The sequence below is a fragment of the Lissotriton helveticus genome, chromosome 3_1 (genome assembly GCF_964261635.1).
Source record: "Lissotriton helveticus chromosome 3_1, aLisHel1.1, whole genome shotgun sequence".
NCBI lineage: Eukaryota > Metazoa > Chordata > Amphibia > Caudata > Salamandridae > Lissotriton > Lissotriton helveticus.
This window is the reverse complement of record NC_136061.1, coordinates 1696017076-1696039089: the sequence shown is the minus strand read 5'-3', so window position 1 is coordinate 1696039089 and position 22014 is coordinate 1696017076.

Genomic DNA, 22014 nt, shown 5'->3' with positions numbered 1-22014 from the left:
CACATTCACATCAGACAGTCAGAACCGCCAACCTAAGTTTGGGCGCTTCCAGACCGATGCGGTTTCCGTCCGCCCAACATCGTAATTAAACCCTTAGTGTATTTGAGAGACAGGTCAACTTTACTTTCCTGATAACTTGCATTGGTGTAAATACCATTTGGTAAAAGACTAAACTGCCATTTAGTCTAACAAAGTTAATCAGGTGACCTCTGCTTACTTTGGGAGTGTTGGAATTTACTGATCCAGGGATATATGGAGGTCATCTTCCTCGACATGTTATCAATAAAGCACTACGTTTCCAGCTTTAACCATGCCACTTACAAATCATATACATCATGCGTTAAAGTCTAGTTAGTTTAACTGAAGCCAACAAGCCGTTCAAAATTGAATGCATTAAAGTGTTTTGTGAGCAGCTCCTCTGGGACCGACCAGACCTGGTCAGCCCCGGTCGCTCCACCCGCTGCGTGGCCCTCCTTGGTGTGCCTGGTAGTGGATATTGCTGCATCTTTGTGCCCCGATCTCGTCTGCATTGCCCCGATCTCGTCTGCATTCCAATAAAACTGGTATCGTATCTATATTGCATCTTGCATCTCTGTAACAACTGCTTGTGTGCCCCGATCTCGTCTGTATTCCAATAGAACTGGTATCGTATCTATATTGCATCTTGCATCTCTGTAATAACTGTTTGTGTGCCTGATCTCGCCCAGCATTGTTTTGGTGCCATCTTGTTGTGCCTCTTAGCCCGTCCCTGCCGCAGCTCCCCCGCGGCCCCACCCCGCTCCCCCCAGCCTCTCAGGACTTATCCCCTTCCTACTCGCCACCCCGCTCCCGCCTCCCAGCTGCTCCTCCCTCCCACTGGTAACATAAGGCAGGACTCGCGACGTGAGGAGCTGTGACCGACCTGACCTGGTCAGCCCCGGTCGCTCCACCCGCTGCGTGGCCCTCCTTGGTGTGCCTGGTAGCGGATATTGCTGCATCTTTGTGCCCCGATCTCGCCTGCATTGCCCCGATCTCGTCTGCATTCCAATAGAACTGGTATCGTATCTATATTGCATCTTGCATCTCTGTAACAACTGCTTGTGTGCCCCGATCTCATCTGCATTGCCCCGATCTCGTCTGCATTCCAATAGAACTGGTATCGTATCTATATTGCATCTTGCATCTCTGTAATAACTGTTTGTGTGCCTGATCTCGCCCAGCATTGTTTCGGTGCCATCTTGTTGTGCCTCTTAGCCCGTCCCTGCCGCTGCTCCCCCGCGGCCCCACCCCCGCACCCCCCAGCCTCTCAGGACTGATCCCCTCCCCACTCGCCAGCCCGCTCCCGCCTCCCAGCTGCTCCTCCCTCCCACTGGTAACATAAGGCAGGACCCGCGACGTGAAGAGCTGTGACCGACCTGACCTGGTCAGCCCCGGTCGCTCCACCCGCTGCGTGGCCCTCCTTGGTGTGCCTGGTAGTGAATATTGCTGCATCTTTGTGCCCCGATCTCGTCTGCATTGCCCCGATCTCGTCTGCATTCCAATAGAACTGGTATCGTATCTATATTGCATCTTGCATCTCTGTAACAACTGCTTGTGTGCCCCGATCTCGTCTGCATTGCCCGATCTCGTCTGCATTCCAATTGAACTGGTATCGTATCTATATTGCATCTTGCATCTCTGTAACAACTGCTTGTGTGCCCCGATCTCGTCTGCATTGCCACGATCTCGTCTGCATTCCAATAGAACTGGTATGGTATCTATATTGCATCTTGCATCTCTTTAATAACTGTTTGTGTGCCTGATCTCGCCCAGCATTGTTTTGGTGCCATCTTGTTGTGCCTCTTAGCCCGTCCCTGCCGCTGCTCCCCCACGGCCGCACCCCCGCTCCCCCCAGCCTCTCAGGACTGATCCCCTCCCCACTCGCCACCCCGTTCCCGCCTCCCAGCTGCTCCTCCCTCCCTCCGCCCCCCTCCACTCTCCACTTATGGCAGAGACACATAGGCGCAGCGTTCACGCGCAGCGGACGTGCCCCATGCGCGCCGAAGGTAAGCCCGTCTACGCCCGTCCGCGCCTGGACCGCGCCTAGGGCCAGACCCCCTGGCCCCCGCAACTGCCATCCCTGCCGTCGAACCTACGACGCCTCAACCCTCACTGCACTCAACCTCGGCCACCTCCAAGACTGTCACCAAGCTGCCCCAGGACGTACCCATGGACCCTTCACCTGCCAATCCTGCAAGTTCTCCCGCATCAAGACCCTCACTACACCCACAAACGCCAAACAGAGTTCCGACAATAACCACCTGAAGTGCATCCTGCTCAACACCCGCTCGGTCCACAGACACGCCATTGAACTATGGAACTTACTCGACACCACATCGCCGGACGTCGCCTTTCTTACGGAAACCTGGATGAACGCCTCTTCAGAGCCCGACATCGCCATAGCCATCCCAGACGGTTACAAGATCATCCGAAGAGACCGCATCAACCAAACAGGAGGAGGCATCGCCATCGTCCACAATAACACCATTTGCATCTCGACCAGCTCCGAAGACACCCTCATAGCCACCGAACACCTCCACTTCCAGATGCACACCGACCCCAAGACCACACTCAGAGGCACCCTCATTTACAGACCCCCAGGACCCCGCACACAATTCAGCGAAGACATCGCTGACTTCATCAGCCCACACGTCCTCCCCTCCGACGACTACATTCTCCTAGGGGACCTCAACTTCTACCTAGAGAATAACAACGACAACAACACCACCACCCTGCTGGACAACCTCGCCAATCTCGGACTCAAACAACTGGTGAGTACCCCCACCCACTACGCCGGACACACGCTTGACCCAATCTTCTCCTCCAGCAAGCACATCTCCTTCAATCACGCCACGGGACTCCGCTGGACAGACCACAGCTGCGTCCACTGCAGCTTCAGAAAGACCACGACCCACCACCACCCGCAACAAGTTCCCCGCAGAAACTGGAACAAAGTTACCACCGACCAGCTCACCACATCTCTGAACCAAAACCCTCCCGCCATATCAACGGACCCAAATCAAGCAGCCATCAATCTCGCACAGTGGATCACCCACTGCGCCGACGAATTAGCACCCTTGAAAAACCACCACAACAAGCCAGGGAACAAAAAAGCCTCCTTGTTCAAGGACGACCTCAAGAACTCCTAAAAGAACTGCCGCGCCCTCGAGAAAGCCTGACGAAGAAACCCAACCACAGACAACATGACCGCCCTCAAGGATGCCACCCGCAAACACCACCAGCTGATCCGCTCCACCAAGAAATCAGCATTCAAGGATCGACTAGACAACAACGCCCACAACAGTAAGGAACTCTTTAGCATTGTCAAAGAGCTCACCAATCCCAGCGCCGGCACCAATGACATCACTCCCTCTCAAGACCTCTGCGACTCTCTAGCCTCTTTCTTACACAGCAAGATCGCGGACATACATAACAGCTTCGACGACCAGTCCACTCCCCTCACCACCGAACTAAAGCCCCCCTCCACAATCCTTCGCGCCTGGACCCCGATTAGCACCGAAGACACCATCCGCTTGATGAACTCCATCCACTCCGGATCACCAACCGACCCATGCCCCCACCACATCTTCAACAAGGCCGACTCCATCATCGCACCCCAACTCCGGGACATCATCAACTGCTCCCTCAACACCGCTACCTTTCCGGAAAGCTGGAAACACGCCGAACTCAGTGCCCTCCTGAAGAAACCTACTGCAGACCCCACCAAACTTAAAAACTAACGCCCCATCTCGCTCCTACCATTCCCCGCCAAAGTCATAGAGAAGACCGTCAACAGTCAGCTCGCCGCCTTCCTCGAGTCTAATGGCTCCCTCGATCCCACACAGTCCGGCTTCCGAGCCAACCACAGCACCGAGACCGCCCTCATCGCAGCCACAGACGACATCCGGACACTACTCGACAACGGGGAAACAGCTGCCCTCATTCTCCTGGACCTCTCCGCAGTGTTTGACACGGTCTGCCACCGCACTCTTGTACAACGCCTTAGCAACGCCGGGTTACAAGAAAAAGCATTGGATTGGATCATTTCGTTCCTCGCCGGAAGAACCCAAAGAGTCCGCCTCCCCCTTTCAGATAAGAGGCCACCGAAGTCATCTGCGGTGACCACAAGGATCATCGCTCTTCAACGTCTACATGAGTCCCCTCGCATCCATCGCACGCCAGCACAACCTCAACATCATTTCGTACGCTGACGACACACAGCTGATCCTCTCCCTCACCAAAGACCCAAACACCGCCAAAACCAACCTACACGAAGGAATGAAAGACGTAGCCGAGTGGATGAAGAAGAGCCGCCTAAAACTGAATTCAGACAAAACGGAAGTCCTCATCCTAGGATCATCCACCTCGGCATGGGACGACTCATGGTGGCCACTGGCCCTAGGAAGTGCACCCAAACCAACAGACCATGCTCGCAACCTGGCATTCATTATAGACTCCTCCCTCTCGATGACCAGACAAGTCAACGCCGTCTCATCGTCATGTTTTAACACCCTACGCATGCTCCAAAAATCTTCAGATGGATCCCAACCGAAACAAGGAAGACGGTCACCCAAGCACTTGTCACAAGCCGACTGGACTACGGAAACACCCTCTACGCCGGAACCACAGCCAAATTGCAGAAAAGACTTCAACGCATTCAGAACGCCTCCGCTCGACTCATCCTAGACATACCTCGCCACAATCACATATCCAGCCACCTGAGAGACCTTCACTGGCTCCCCGTCAACAAGAGAATCACGTTCCGTCTCCTCACTCACGCACACAAGGCCCTCCACGACCTAGGACCCAGATACCTCAACACTCGCCTGACCTTTTACACCCCCCACCCGCCAACTACGATCGTCCAACCAAGCCCTCGCCGCGATTCCACGCATCCGAAGAACCACCATGGGAGGAAGATCATTCTCCTACTTAGCTGCCAAAACCTGGAACTCCCTCCCCACCCACCTCCGTCTTACACAGAACCACCTCTCCTTCAGAAAACAACTCAAAACGTGGCTGTTTGATAACTAGCGAACCCCTCTCCCTCAAGCGCCTTGAGACCCTCTGGGTGAGTAGTGCGCTATATAAAATCTTGACTTGACTTGACTTTACTTGGGTAGATTTGACGGTGCACCAGGGAGCCACGGCGCACAACTTGGGAACCCCTTCTTTAAGTGGATCAAGAAATGAGCCTTCTGATTGAAAATACACAAAAAGGTTAAAACAGTTTAATCTGCATAACTGAATAGGAATTTCATTAAAGTGGAATTTAACAATGAATTCAATATACATTTAGAAATCTCTACCCATTCACCTAAAAAAAAGCCATACTTTAACATTTTCTTGAAGGACTTTAAATCTGTCCCAGTGAAGCACTTAGACCGTTAGGCCAGTTCAGTTCAGCAACTTTATTCGGTCAATTGACCTTAAAGAACAGTACACAACAGTTCAAAAGGTCTTCTTACAGTAAAACCATATGATCAAACTGTGATTACGCTTTGCAAAATACTTTGGGCACACGTACTGACCTGGTGGGACAGCTGTTGCCCAGTGCTGTGCAGGAGAACTCTTTGAGCGCCGGAGTTTGCCGCCTGTCCCCCTCTCGCCGCCGCCTTCTACATCAACGCGGCTGCCGAGCAGAGGGGGGCATTGAACTACAAATCCCGCCAGCCCTTGCGGCGGGAATCTCGGACCCAGAGCGCGCCAGGCGGCGCTGATAAGGCGCGTCATCCCGGTGGAGCGGGTGACGCTTTGCAAAATACTTTGGGCACACGTACTGACCTGGTGGGACAGCTGTTGCCCAGTGCTGTGCAGGAGAACTCTTTGAGCGCCGGAGTTTGCCGCCTGTCCTCCTCTTGCCGCCGCCTTCTACATCAACGCGGCTGCCGAGCAGAGGGGGGCATTGAACTACAAATCCCGCCAGCCCTTGCGGCGGGAATCTCGGACCCAGAGCGCGCCAGGCGGCGCTGATAAGGCGCGTCATCCCGGTGGAGCGGGTGACGCTTTGCAAAATACTTTGGGCACACGTACTGACCTGGTGGGACAGCTGTTGCCCAGTGCTGTGCAGGAGAACTCTTTGAGCGCCGGAGTTTGCCGCCTGTCCCGCTCTCGCCGCCGCCTTCTACATCAACGTGGCTGCCGAGCAGAGGGGGGCATTGAACTACAAATCCCGCCAGCCCTTGCGGCGGGAATCTCGGACCCAGAGCGCGCCAGGCGGCGCTGATAAGGCGCGTCATCCCGGTGGAGCGGGTGACGCTTTGCAAAATACTTTGGGCACACGTACTGACCTGGTGGGACAGCTGTTGCCCAGTGCTGTGCAGGAGAACTCTTTGAGCGCCGGAGTTTGCCGCCTGTCCCCCTCTCGCCACCCCCTTCTACATCAACGCGGCTGCCGAGCAGAGGGGGGCATTGAACTACAAATCCCGCCAGCCCTTGCGGCGGGAATCTCGGACCCAGAGCGCGCCAGGCGGCGCTGATAAGGCGCGTCATCCCGGTGGAGCGGGTGACGCTTTGCAAAATACTTTGGGCACACGTACTGACCTGGTGGGACAGCTGTTGCCCAGTGCTGTGCAGGAGAACTCTTTGAGCGCCGGAGTTTGCCGCCTGTCCCCCTCTCGCCGCAGCCTTCTACATCAACGCGGCTGCCGAGCAGAGGGGGGCATTGAACTACAAATCCCGCCAGCCCTTGCGGCGGGAATCTCGGACCCAGAGCGCGCCAGGTGGCGCTGATAAGGCGCGTCATCCCCGCGTCGCGGGAGCGCCCGGGGCTAAGCCCGGGCAAAGGGCGGGCCCTCTGTGGCCCTCGGTGGCTGAGGTAGGCTGGGCTGGGCCCGGTTATTTCCATTTCCATTTTCACAACTACTTGTATTCCGTTGGATATTGAAGTGTCTGCACCGAGGGATCAGCGCACCTTCATGTTTTTATTCTTTCTCTTCATAGACTTTGTCTGTGGGCTGATTGTTCTCATCACTCCAGCTTTCCTGTTTTTATATTACTTTTAAAGCTCATTTAATAATTTTTTCAATTTAATATCAGTGGACATACCCTTCTCTTGCACGGTGTCAATCCCTTTGGAAACTCGTAAGGATGACTAAGAAACTCCGCTCTGGGAGATTAGTGGGGGGAAGGACCTGTGCAAAAACAAAATCTAACCCCTTGAGAAATAAATCTGTGATTAATTATTCGCTTAAAGGACAATGTCAGCTCATTGACCTCTGGGAAAAAGCTGTGGATAAGAAAGCAGCTATGGAGACGATTGACGGTTTCCGACCATTCTCACAGGCAGGTCCATCACAAGCGGCTGACAATATGGTCTCTTCTCCATCACTGATAGATCCATTTCAAATAGAAATTATTGCTGGGATAAGTTCTGCTCTTGTCACTGATATTGGTCCCATTGATAATGGCCCTACTGGGCCTCTAGTGCATTTAATGGAAGGAAAACACTCTTCCAATTTTCCGGCGCCACAGGCTGGTAATGCACGTGTTAGCTCAGAGGGAGATGTTTCTCTATCATCTATCGACCTCGAACTTTGTGGCCGTTATGTGAGTACAGGAAGTCCAAAACTCTCTGAAACCTCTAAACCATTTGTGGGCGAGACTCCATCCGGCCTATTGCTATACAGTAGTACTCCCTCCATAAATGCGCAGGATATGTCCGCACTGTTAAATGTTTCTGTGTCTCCTGAATTCCATCTTTCAGGAATCTGTCCTCCTGTTGCTACGGGCGAAAAACCAATATCGGAGTCTTTGATTGCCCTAGAAAGTTTGCTCTCATCTATATTATGTCTTTTGGGTAAATTTGTGGGCAGCTCGGACTGTATCTTAGAGACAGTCACTAAAATACTGAATGCAATGTTGCACAAGGTCCCTGAAATGAGGAGTGCTCCCTGGAATGTGACTGATACCAACCAAACAATGGGGAACTTACATGTACCTTTGGAGAAGCCTGATATAAAGCCGATAGCTATGGTTCAAGAAAACATCCTTACGGCTACGTCAGCTCCAGTGGCTAACAATTGTGTAAATAACTCTGATCTTGTAATAGAGGAAGAAATTCACTCTGGTGTACCAAGTGCAGTAGCACAGGAATTATTCCCGATTTTTAAACCCGGGAAAATAGAGTTACAAGAAGAGGACGATCAAGAAATCAGCAAAAAAACTGGAAAACACAGAAACAACAAAGGGAAAAAAAGGAAACCTCTACGTAAATATAGGAAGAAAAGACAAAGGCGGATAATCTTTCAAGATTCTATTGTGCCAATTAACAATGAGGAGAACACCACTAATTCAAACTTGGATATTATTAAAAGGGCAAGTGAATCTTATCATGAACACTTAGGTATGGAGACTAACGGTAATATTTTGCCTTTGCCTCTAGAAGACCTGTCCAAGAAGGGTGGTCATGGCCCGATTACCCCGCCGGTGGCTGAGACAGGAAGCATTACCCCGGTTGTACTGGGGGACCTTAATCCTTTTGCTCCCTCTTTTGCCCCTACGGTTGGTGCAGATATAGGCCCGCCCCAGTGCCCTCAGGCAAAAAAAGCAATGAATTATGTGGACACTTTTGTTTTGGACTTTGTTCCTTTATTTGATGAAAATCTGCCTCTAAATAGATCATGGCTGCTTAAATGTTTTAGTGATCAGGAAAGCCTTCACCTTATTCAATCAAGGGATATTGAGTTAGTGTCTCTGTTAGGTGAAGATAGTGTGACCAGTATTAGAGTCAAATTTTATTCTAAATTCATTGTAAATTTGATACTACAGCAAATGGAGAATTTTCAATGTAGAGGCATTGATGTTCTGCCTATTTTTAGTTCTGATGTGACCATTTCTCCCCACGGGATGACCCGAAAGGGTGACAAGTTTGATCGGGTACCCTCTCCGTTTGAGGACTTAAAGATCTGGGTCTCAAAGGGGAAACGGTCAGTCTCTAAAGCACTGCTTCTTCCGCCAATCCAGAACTCCGCACCAGTAGACGAGAATCACCGGTGGAATTGGCTGCATGGTGCCCTTGCAACCAAGAGCACCGATAATTCCAAATTATTTCATCATCTTTAATAATCAAATAAAATTAATCTCTTGGAACGCAGCCGGGACACACAGTAGCCCCGAGAAACTTGATTTTTTATTCTCGTTAGGAGCAAGTGTGATCTGTATCCAAGAAACATGGTGTACGGATAATATTTGTGGAGGGAAGGAATACTTTGTGTTGGAAGCACCGGCCGCCCCTTCTAGGAAAGGTCATGCTAAAGGGGGAATAGCTTGTATGCTAACTAATAAACTGAGCTGGAGATTTTCGCATTACATTGATCCAAGTAATCTCTTTCAAGCTATAAGAATCTCGAATCTCCCAAATTTCCCTAATAAATCGGGCATTGTAATTATTAATGTGTATGTCCCCCCTGAAGAGTGTTATAACATTTTAGTGAAGCATGTATTTCAATATATTGGACAGATTAAGAATGTTTCTTCTCCACCTGACGTTATTCTAGTTGGAGATCTGAATTGTAAAATCTCGAACGCCAGTTTAAATCTATTTAGAAATATACCCAAAGAAGAGGCTTATTTCATTCCACAATCGATTTTCCCCGATAAAATTATAACTAATAAAAGAGGGAAGATTCTCCTGGAGGAACTATCGGCTGTTGAGGGGCTTATTTTAAATGGGAGATTTCCTTCTGATGCGCCTGCGAACTTTACGCATAAGTCTCCTTTTAGCTCCTCTATCCTGGACTATGTGATCTCTGACTTTAACATTTTCCCTCATGTCCAGGACCTAATGATAACCCCCACCTCTTTCAGTGATCATTGCATAATTTCCATAACGCTCTCTTTTAAACCCCCACCTACTGAGTCTTGGTCGTTTGGTAATAATGAGGTCACCTTCCAGGGAACATCGGGTAGGTGCTGCTGGAACAGCACTTCAATAAGAGGTGTATATGACATTTTATGCAAAACTACACTAGAATTAAATAGCTGGTGTGGTTCTGAAATCGCCAATTACGAAAAATTGGTGAGAAAGATCACTTCAGATGTTAAAAAGGTTAGTGGTGCTGGAAAAAAGCCTTTTGTCCCTAGTGCATTGCGCACCCTGAATAAGGAAATAAATAAATGAGTGCAAATGCAATATATAGGAAGATCTGGGGAACTCGCTAAAGAAATATCGAGGTTAAAAAGAAGGAGAATCAGATTAAGAAGGAATCTAAAAAAGGAGAAGGAAGACTCACTGTGGATAAACTTACGGGAGGCAGTCGCCCATGGTAAAACTAGAGAATTCTGGTCCATAGTCGGGAGGGGCTGTGGTAGTAGAAGCAGTCCTCTTCCTATACCCATCTCTGAAGAGGTATGGTCCGCTTATGTCAGAAAGTTGTATGCAGGGAACGATGACACGACTTTAGATAGCGCTCCTCAACTCCTCTCTGAGGATTTGAGTGACTATCCATCTATGAAAACAATAGAAATGGCTATAAAGAATATGCGCGTGTCTGGCGCAATGGGACCTGACGAACTCCCCATGACAGTTTTAAAGCAGGAACCTTTACTCTGGAGTAGGATTCTTCACCCAGTGTTTAAATCCTGCTTTGTTACTAAAACTGTCCCAGCCTCCTGGAAGGGAAGTATATTGGTCCCTATTTTTAAGAAGGGATCAAGGGATTGTCCCACGAATTACCGTTTGATTGCTCTCCTGGACTCAGTCGGAAAGGTTTTTGCTAAATGTATCTTGGGCTTGCTTGAGGACTGGGTCGAGGAGAATAATATTCTTCCATGTGAACAGACTGGTTTCCGTAAGGAACACGGTACACTGGACAATCTCACTACCCTGCATGTGATTACGGATAAATATGTACGTGTAAGAGGAGGAGTGGTGTTCGCAGCGTTCATTGATTTCTCCACAGCGTTCGATAAAGTCGATCGTCGAACGCTGTGGAGAAAATTAGCTGCCTTTGGTTTACCGGTGTATCTATTGGAGCTGTTACGTGCACTCCATTCAGAGACATGGTGCAGAGTTCTCCAAGGGGGTGAGAGGGGACTTTCACAGAAGATTCCCTCCCAGAATGGCCTTAAACAAGGCTGTCTCTTGGCACCTCTATTGTTTTCACTATACACTGCAGACCTTCCTGCTCACTTAGCAGCATGTGTGGGTATAGCTCCGGTGGTAGGTGGGACCCCGATTTCTTGTCTCATGTACGCTGATGATATCCTCGTACTAGATCTAACCCCTAAAGGTCTTGCTAATCGGCTACTAGCTTTACACGTTTTTGCAGATACCCACGGTATGAAAATTAATATATCTAAAAGCAAAATTATGTGTATCGCTAGAAAAAAGAAATGCCGTTCTGTAAATTTTGGATGGTTTATTGGTGGCCAAAAACTAGAGGTTGTTAAAACCTACACCTTTCTGGGAAAAATTATTGCGGCCAACTTAAGTGAGAGGCCCCATATAGAGCACTGCTCACGTAAAGCACTGGCCCACAGTAGAGGCTTAAACTCCCTCTATTCCGCTACTGGAAAGAGACACTTTGCCTGTCTTCTTGAAGTGTTTAGGGCTAAGATTCCTCCTACGATACTGTATGGTATAGAACTTTTAGAGTTGAAGCATTGGGAGTTCTGCAATAAAATTGAGGGGAAACTCCTAAGATCTCTATCCAACTTTAATACTTCCTGCTCCGAAACTAGCAGACAACCCTAATATTGTATGTCAAAAGCTGATAAAGGCGACGCCTTAGTAATCAACAAAACATTATATGAGACGAGAGTGAAAGAACACATTGCAGATCGGACCACCTATATAAAACTTCAAAATAACCTCACAAGAGAATTTACTAATCTATTGAAGGATTTGGTAACCAAAGCATATGAGGCAGGAGCTATAAATGAAAACACAAGGAACTTTTTTATGAAGCAAAACCCGAAGAGCCCTTTGTTATACATGGCTCCTAAAATTCATAAGGACCACAAAGATCCACCATTTCGACCAATAGTTTCAACTTGTGGCAGCATACACGAACCAGTAGGTCGGTTTATTGACAAATATTTGCAGCCGAGTGTCAAAAAAAATGGGTTCCTATATAAAGGACACCACAGATTTTCTCATTAAACTTAAAGAAATCCAATTGGATAGACAGGAACAATTAGTACTATGTACAGCAGACGTTAAATCCCTATACACGTCGATCCCACATTCCATGGCGTTACAAGCAATGGAACATACACTAACAAATACCGATTTGGAAATCTCAATGCAAGTATTTTTGATGGAGCTAATACACTATACTCTATATCAGAGTTATTTCAAGTGGCAGAATGAATAATATCTTCAACTCACTGAAACATCTATGGGCAATTGTGCAGCGTCAGCGTATGCAAATTTGGTCATGCAAAGATTTGAGGAAGACCATATCTTAGCACATCCAAACTGGAGAGATCATATAAAAGTCTACTTTCGATACATCGATGACATATTCATGTTGTGGAGGGGGAAACCGGAAGAAGCAAGAGTGGCTCTAGACACATGGAACATGATTGATGAAAGAATACAGTTTACCAGTGAAATATCAGAGACTCACATTACCTTCTTGGATGTATTAATCACAAAAACAGAACATGGTTTGGAAACAGACATCTATCGCAAAAAACAGGTAGAAACAACATTCTACACTTCCACAGTCATCACCAGACACCATTAAAATGAATTTACCAGCATCCCAAATGATGAGAGTGAAGACAATTGTATCAAGTCCTGCAAAATCCATACAGAGATTGGATGAAATGGAACAGAGATTTAAATTAAGAGGATACCCTCCAATTATATTAGAGAAGGTGAAACAAAGGTGTACAAACATGAACCAAGAGACACTATTAACAAGCAAAGAAAAACCGGTAAACACCAGAATGGTGGTTGTTTCGAGAATTTCAACATATAGTTACACCTTCAAAAAATTATTCATAAACATTGGCCAATGTTAACCATGGAACCGGATTTTAAAAACATATTTTCCCAAACACCGATTTTTTCTTACACCAGGAATAAAAATATTGGTGAGATATTGAAACAAGAACACAGAGAAGTATGGAACGTTAGAGGGACATTGCCATGTATGAACTGCAATAACTGCAATGGCATAATCAGAGGAACCAAAGATAATCATCCAATGAAAGGGAATGACATCAAACTACAGACAACAGGAACTTTCGATACCGAAAACTTAATTTACTTATTGAAATGCCCTTGTGGTAAAATATACATAGGAAAAACTGAGAGAAAAGTCAAAACAAGAATCAACGAACACAAATCGAACATCAGATCTATGAACACAAAATCTACAATTGCAACACATTTCATGGAGGACAAACACAAGATATCTGAACTATGATTCCTTGTCTTGGAAGTAGTTGAAAAACAGGATGGGAGAGACAATAACAAATATCTTCTCAGAAGAGAAAACTATTGGATGATGAGATCACAATCATATAAACCATACGGTCTTAATGAAAGATTAAAATATTCCTGTTATCTGTAATATTAACATGTGCTTGGGTTCTGTTTCCAAGGAAATGCACAGTGGTTTAGGTACTTCACAGGTCATCAAAAGATGTATAGCTGTAAAGGTAAAGCAATTTAGGAATTGCATAGTTTATGATCAGTGTTGCTTAATATTGTTGCTTAATATAAACTGATTGACACACAATGCATTCCCCTAACTAGGGTCACACCCCTAATTGAAATAATTCTATCACATAATTTTTGGTATAATAATTTTTGTTATATCTCTTTTTGTATATTAATTTTCATTATTTCTCTTTTCAAACCAGACATATGAAAGTCTGCTCGTTTCTTTCAGAATTTATAAACATTAACTTTAAGAAAATATATAAGGTGGAGGCAAAGATGGCGGTCTGGCCGTAGACCGCGATGCAGCACTACGCCGGAGCTCCGCTTCGCATGGAACAGAATGGAACAGAATGTGACATATCCCTATCCTACCGGCGTTCTTTGAATGGAAAAACCACTACGGAATAACACAGCTCGGAAGGGAGATTAAAAAGTGGATATCGAGTAGAAAGGACGGGGAAAAAACAGCAGACTCACTTAAGATGCACAGCGTCCTTTAGCGTCCCTCATCTGTTCATCTGTTCGTTTGCTAAGGAACATGCCATGCTGCAATGGGCGAGAGTCCTCTGCCGAATATGTTGAGCTCCTTGAGCTCCGCTGCTTGCTCCTCGGTTGGACTGCAGGCAAGGTGCTGGGCGTGACCATCGATTCACACAGCTGCTCTCTGTCCCACCAAGCGCTGCCCGACTCACGGCTACAGGGGAAGCAGAAGCAGCAGGGAGAGCGCTGCTATCAGCTGGTAAACGAAGAAAGCGAAGAAAACTCCGGCAGTGATATATTATGTTCCGTTTTGGCTGAAGTTTTACAGCCTCTTTTTGGACAGACAGTTTGGAGCCGAATAAAAACCCAGCTGCTGCTAGTCTGTAGTGAACTGGTTACATTGACATTTACTCGCGAAATGCCTTTTAAAGCTCCATCTGCAGCTGCAGCACGCACCAGGTTGGCAAAAGCTGCTAGAGCTCTGCGTGAGGCAGAGCAGGAGGAAATGCAGCAGGGGGGTTCCTCGAGCAGTACTAACCCCCCGGCGAAACCCAAAACTCAGAGACCACCTGCTGGTGAGGGCACGCCGAGGCAAGCAGCCTTGGCTGCCAAAAGGAAAATAAATAAAGAAAATTCCCAGAGCATGGCCCTTCCTGGTAATACAGTAATGGATATGTTACTTAGGAAGCAGGGGGCTCCTGCCTCTCCCGCGACCTGCATACAAAGACCCACAGAAGAGAATCAAAACCTGGTCTCGCAGGAATCACCGCTACAAACTCCTGAAGGCACCGGAGGCAATCCAGACTTTTTCTCCATTATTGCTGAAGGACAAACAACGGCTGCAGAGACTGCCATATTGACCCCTGACATTCGAACTGTAAGTATTCCACTTACTGAAGCTCAGAAGTCTTATGATGATGATACTACTCAGATGGCTGAAAAACAATCTATGTCTTTTTCTGAGGTGGGTGCGAATATAATGTGGGTGCAGGAAGACGTAAATGAACAGTCTTACCTGTTGCACCGGTTGGGGCAATAACCTCTTTAATAGCTTCAACTACATCTGATAGCATGGTCGCAGCTCCATACCCGGATGAACTCACTAATACAGGATGTAAGGGGTTACAACCCGAGGGACATCATATATCTAATCTGCAAGGGGCTACCCTAGAACCTGATACGGACCTTAGCGAGTTCTACTCATTTACTGATGAGGCTGGATTAGACAGTCAATTTGGTAAGGAAGGACAAGGGAATTTGGGACTCAGCGGGACTAACTCAAACTCAGAAGATGGTGACGAGGACGTGGACGAGGAAGTAGACTCGGATTCAATGGGTGTCATAAGTAGTGAAGGCAGTGAGGCAGAAGACGCAAGAACTAACACCGTGAGATCTAAACTGAAGCCCATGAATAGGCTAAGCCAAACAGGCTTGGGGGCTCTCTTCAGGCACCTGCCTTACCCCACCCATCTGTACAGGCTGCGGACTCCGATTCTGAAGGAGTCAATATACATGGTATTTCTAACACTGCCGTAGAGTCAATCCTACAGGCCATCGCCGCCCACAGGGAGGAGACAGCTCAGGATAGCAGGCGTTCACGGGCGGCTATCCGCAAAATGCAAGGTGTGGTTAAAAAGCTATCGGAATCATGTAAGCAGATTGGTATAAGAATGGCGGAAGTGGAATCAAGGGTTCTTTCTACAGAAAATGAGGCTATGGCCAATACGGAAAATATAAATCTTCAAGCAGCCGAGCTAACTGATATTAAATGGAAGCTCGAGGACTTTGAAAATCGTCAGCGCCGCAATAACCTGCGCATACTTGGTGTCCCAGAGAAAATGGAGGGGGAAAATGTACGCGCTTTTGTGATTAGGTTATTTAAAGAGTCATTGCCCGAACTAAAAGACTGGAACTGGGAATTCGAAATCCAGCGAGCCCATCGAATGCCATTCAATCCTCCTGCTAAACCTGGCCCATACCCAAGAGCAATACTGGTTTATTCTGGAAATTTCCTGTTAAGGCAAACTATAGCTGAGAAAGCCAGGCCAGATCATAAACTGACATTTCAAGAGATATCATATTTCACGAGACCTGATTTTTGCCATGCAACAGTTGAGAGGCGCTGGCGACTACGTATGTTAATTAAACCTTTTCAGGAGAAAGGAGCCCAGGCCTATCTGAACAATCCTGCTAAACTTAAGGTGGTCAAAGGGGGTCTGACAACATTTTTTGTATCTGAAATCAAAGCTCAGGCCTTCATGGAACACATGAAGTAATCAGTTCTGTGTGATTATGTATTAAATCTTTGCCCTTTCAGATCATAAAGGATGGGGATTTTAATCTATTGAAAAATCGCATATCTCTCTAATAACTAATAGCAAGACCAACCTATAAACTAACTGGATGCGATTGGCCCATTTTGAAGGGCAACAGGATATCAGCCCTTAGAACTCTGGCTTGAAACCCCCTTTTTTTTTTTTTTCTTTTTTTTCTTACCTTGGGATTTGGTATGAATTTAATATAGTAATCAAAGGTTAAGGTATTTAGTCTGTTGCATGGTGCATGTTGTTTCTTTCGACATTCTGTTTATTATTATTTAGCATTTTCTGTTTTCAAATGAAGATAGCGGAAGCTCTGGTGTTGTTCTGCAGCCATCACCCAGTCTGATTGCCTCATAGATTGGGGGGTGGAGGGAGGGCAGCGGGTAGACGGGTCTACTCGGGGCGGGGGGGGGAAGGGGGTCTGCAAAAAATTAGAAAATACGAACCCAGCCGGATGGCAGTTCCCTCACAAATGAACATAGAGTTTGCAATGAAGATAATTGTAGAAAAGAAGGAAACTATATCAAGTACTAACCCTAATAAAGGAATACGTTTTACACCAGTTCAGTCTATTCTATATGACAATGGGTAGGTTGAGTGTTAAAATCTGGAATGTTGGAGGGCTCCTAAACAATGAGAAAAGCAGGCGATTGGCTGAGCTAATTGGTTTAAACCCAGTGGATGTAGTATGTCTCCAGGAGACACATGTGCCTTGGGATAAGAAATCCTTATTAAATGTAAAGGGCTATAATCTGGCAATAGCTTCAACCCAAACGTCAAATATTAGAGGGGTGGCAATATTAACCAAGACACATTTGGGGGAGACATCACGTTATCTCTCCGACCCCCACGGCAGATGGGCCATAGTTAAGCTTACTCTTGGTATTACTATATGCAATGTGTATGGATCCAACGATGACGATCCTGCTATATTTGAATATTTAGAAGCAGAATTAGCCACCTGGCAGGGACCCTTAATTATATGTGGGGACTTTAATATCTCTCTTAATCTCTCACTAAAAACCGGTTCTGCGACAAAATACGTGGGCCGAAAACCCAAAGTGTATAAAGCAATTAAAAGGTTAGTTAACAGCCTTGGTTTAATAGATGTCTGGTCTCAAAATAACAAACAAGATCCAGGGTACACTTATTTTTCGCACCCGCATCAGAAACATGTACGTATAGATTACATTTTTGTTACACAGGAGTTAGCCCCTCAGTCTTCGATTGTTAAATATCCCCAAATAATATCAGACCATAATCCCCTCATTCTTTCTACTGAATATGGTACCCCGCAAAAGCAACGCAGGCACTGGTCATTCGATCGTAAACTTTTGGTTAATGCTGAATACATTATGTATATCAAGAAATGGACAGAAGAATTTTTTAATATGAATCATTTTAGTTCTTCAAGAAATACTGTGTGGGATTGTTATAAGGCAGCACTTAGGGGAGAAACTACTAGCTATCAAAACAGGATCCGAAAAAAACAACTTAATGAACATAACCTGAAAATATCCACCCTAGCTAAAGCTGAAGCAGATCACACCAGGCTAATTTCTTTGGGGCAGGACGCCAAGCAATTAATGTATCAAGTAATTACATTGAAGTCTGAGATTAATACGACTCTTAGCCAGAAAGCGGCGCAAACATATAGGGCCCATAGAAAAGATCTATATGAGAACGGAGAGAAAGTAGGCAGACAACTGGCTCTAATCACCAGGCAAAAAAATGTTGCCAGTAATATTAGTTCAATTCAGGAGGGTGGTCAAACATTTACTAAAGTGACTGATATAATACAATTATTTCAGCAATATTATCAAAGTTTATACACTGAAGACCTAGCTACCACTGACATTCAAATAGATCTGTTTCTTAATAATTTTCTTGATAACGAGAATGGAGAGAAAGTTCTCGATGAGGCTACTCGCGAAGATCTGGAAGGGGAAATCTCCATCGAAGAAGTATTAACAGCACTAACTTCGCTACAAGCAGGAAAAGCAGTGGGGCCGGACAAAATTCCAATAGATCTGTACAAAATTTTATCTGAACAATTAGCCCCAATTTTGCATGATCTTTTTCTAGGGATACAATGGAACGGAGTTTCTCCTGTATCTTGGTCTGAAGCCAGTATAGTTGTATTTCCTAAGAAAGGAAAATCACCCGAACTTCTCACTTCATATCGCCCCATATCCCTTATCAATTCGGACTCTAAATTGTTTGCTAAAGTAATGGCCGGTAGATTAAGCAGGGTTATTGAACAGCTGGTCTCCCCTTGGCAGCATGGTTTTGTTCCAGGTAAAGGGACTACAGATCACATCTGCAGGGCTCTGGCCCTCTTCGATTCCATTGCTGTTAGGGGAGGGCAGATGTCAATGATCTTGTTGGACGCCGAGAAGGCCTTCGACCGGGTGTCATGGAAATTTCTCTGGGCGGTTATGGCAAGAAGCAATTTTGGCCCCAAATTTTTAAAAGCTATGAAATCTATGTATACGTCCCCCAAAGCCAAATTACAAATTATGGGTTCCGAATCTGGTTAGATTAATATATTGCGGGGCACTAGACAGGGATGCCCTTGCTCACCACTTTTATTTGCGCTTTATATTAATCCGCTTATATTAAAATTTTTAGAGCATGCACTTATTACCCCCATCCTGAGCCACTCATTTGAGACTAAAGTATTAGCCTACGCGGACGATATCGCGGTCATTACCGCTGATCCAGTAGTGGCCATGCGCGAAATCGAAGAATTAACTCTGGAGTTTGGCTTATATTCGGGCTACTCCCTGAATAGGGGAAAGACTATTATACTGGCTACAGCCAATACAGTGTGTAGTGCTCAAAGAAGGAGTCATAAAGCCACCTATTTGGGAGTCACTTTAAGCCCTGATACCAAGCATATCGTAGCTTGGAACTATGACCCTCTCATCGCCAAGATTAAACAGGACCTAGATCGGGTCAATAATTTACACCTCACGATCATTGGAAGAGCTAACTTTCTTAAAATGAATGTTTTACCCAGATGTTTATATCTTTTTCGTGCAATACCGTTAGTAGTAGAGTCAAGGATATTAAAAACACTCAACTCACTTATGTCGAAATTTTTTTGGCAACACGGAAAGATTAGGAGATCGCATAAACTCCTCTCTCTCCCTATAGAAAGAGGGGGACTTGCTGTTCCAAACTCTACGCTGTACCACTGGGCTTCGATTCTAAAACTCTCAACTCCTATGTTTTGTAATAGTAATGGAACTACACATGTTGATACTGATTACATTCCTTTAATATATGAGCTGGCTCTCGGTACAGCAGCAAAGGGGCTCTTCCTCCAGGCAATTGACACTAAGTATATGAAAAAGAAATACAAGGTGGAAATTATGTTAAGCGCTTGGAAAGTCTGGGAAAAGGTTGTTAAACTTATACAACTTAAGAAACTTAACAGTTATACGCTATTATGGAAACATAATAATCTCTGTGCACCATCCTATGATGTAATAGCAAGAAAATGGGAAAGGATTGGTATAACTACAATTAGCGACTTCTTGATTAACGATTTTGAAACCACTTTTAACGACCTGAAACAGAAATACCAACTCTCAAATGGTGATTACATTAAATTTGCACAGGTAATAGCGTATTTAAGAGCACAACGTCCCTCTATTCATTTGGGGAGAGTAGAAATAATTGAAGCCCTTAATAACACAAACACTAGAATAGGAGCACTTTATAGGCTACTCCTAATTAACATATCGGATGACCTGGAAAAAACAGAATCTAGCTGGGCTACAAAATTAAATAATCCTGACGTGGATGTAGATAGGATACTAGAGATGAGCCGATCTTTGATTATGGCCAGTAACTTAAAAGGCCAAATATACAAAACAGTCTTCAATCTCTATTATACACCCGCCAAGCTCTTTCAATGGGGGAAAAGGGAGAATGATTTCTGCCCAAGATGCTCGAAAGGTCCCGCCACCCTGATACATATGTTTAGTAGCTGTCCCTCACTTCTGTTAATTAAGAACATGCTCTTGAATTTTTGGGAAGAGCTTTTTGGGCACAGGGTACCAGTTTCAGATACACTCTTTGTCTTAGGATTCGATACTACTTTAAAATTGACTAAAATAGAGCAAAAAATACTATATATTGGTACCGCTGCCTTTAGAATCATTCTGGCAGCTCGCTGGAAGGAGCAAGAATCTCCTAGCTTTCAGATGTGGCTTTCCCGTTTTCTGGCAATCTATAGCATAGAGTCGGCTATATATACTACAAGGGGAAATAGAGCAAGGAAACACGGGGATTCACTCTGGCTTCCTATAACTAATTGGAAATTTAAAAATAATCCTATGACTATATAAGGCTCTTAGATCGCTCCATTCCAGTTGCTTGCTTGCTCTGATGCTCTTTGATATATTTCTGTTGTTTTTCTTTCCTTTAATGAATTTGTAATGTCTTGCGGTATATGATGTATTGTATAGATTCTGTCTGGCTCTGCCTGTGTTGGGTTCGTAATAAAAAAAAATTTAAAAAAAAATAAATAAATAAGAAAATATATAAGGCATTTAGAAGTACTAAAATAGTTAGAAGTAAAAAAAATAACACATTAAAAACCCCTCAGCAATTTATAAAAGAGAAAAATATTTGGTAGCCAAATGATGCCAAAACAACAAAAATGCAGGAATGGAGAGCCAGAATGACATTGGCCAGTTATTCGAGATTTCCATTTTCACTGTGGTTGGCAAAGTGCTGAAATCAACAGCTTGTGAAGTCTGACAACCCAGCTATAAATCTAAGACACACATTGCCCATACTAGGGAGGAAGCAGTGGAATCTTCTCTTGTAGGACTACCAATGCACTGCATCTGCTGACACTAACAGTGCTGCATAAACTGGGATCTGATGACAAAACTAATGGTTTTCACACCACCAGGATTCCCATAATAAATGTCACATGTAGTGCCTCACCCAATGTACTATGAGACAGATTTAGTACAATTGTGTGCTAGCATTAGCATGAAACACAGCAAACCAAAGCACCGTAAAGTGGTTCATGCTATTTATTACCTGGCACAAAAGGTACTATTCTCTAGAAGGGTGAAATCTTCATAGCACAAAAACTGCTTTGCACCACTTTGCATTGCTTTCTGTTAAAGGGGGTTACTAGGGCATCAATGTTTTGGATGAAGGAAATCACCTACAGGTTTCTACGGTTCAGTGACTAAATATCGGAAGACAGAATATAGACTACCCAGAATATAGACTCAAAAATATCAAGGAACAGAATATAGAATCCCTATCTACAAACAGGTAAGTACTAAAATATTGAGTACAAAATATCGATAGTTAAAATATAGTTAACTAAAATATCGAATTTTTTAAATGTATTAAAAACATAAAAGTAATTAAATATTAAAAACACTTAAATAAAAGATAGTTAAAATAATGTAAAAAAGCTTAAAATGTAAAAATAATAAATGTCATATAAAAAAAATAATTTTTTAACATATATTTACTTAATAATATTAATAAATCAATCACCAATAAATTCTTTATTCAGTACAGATGTTTGAGCCATAA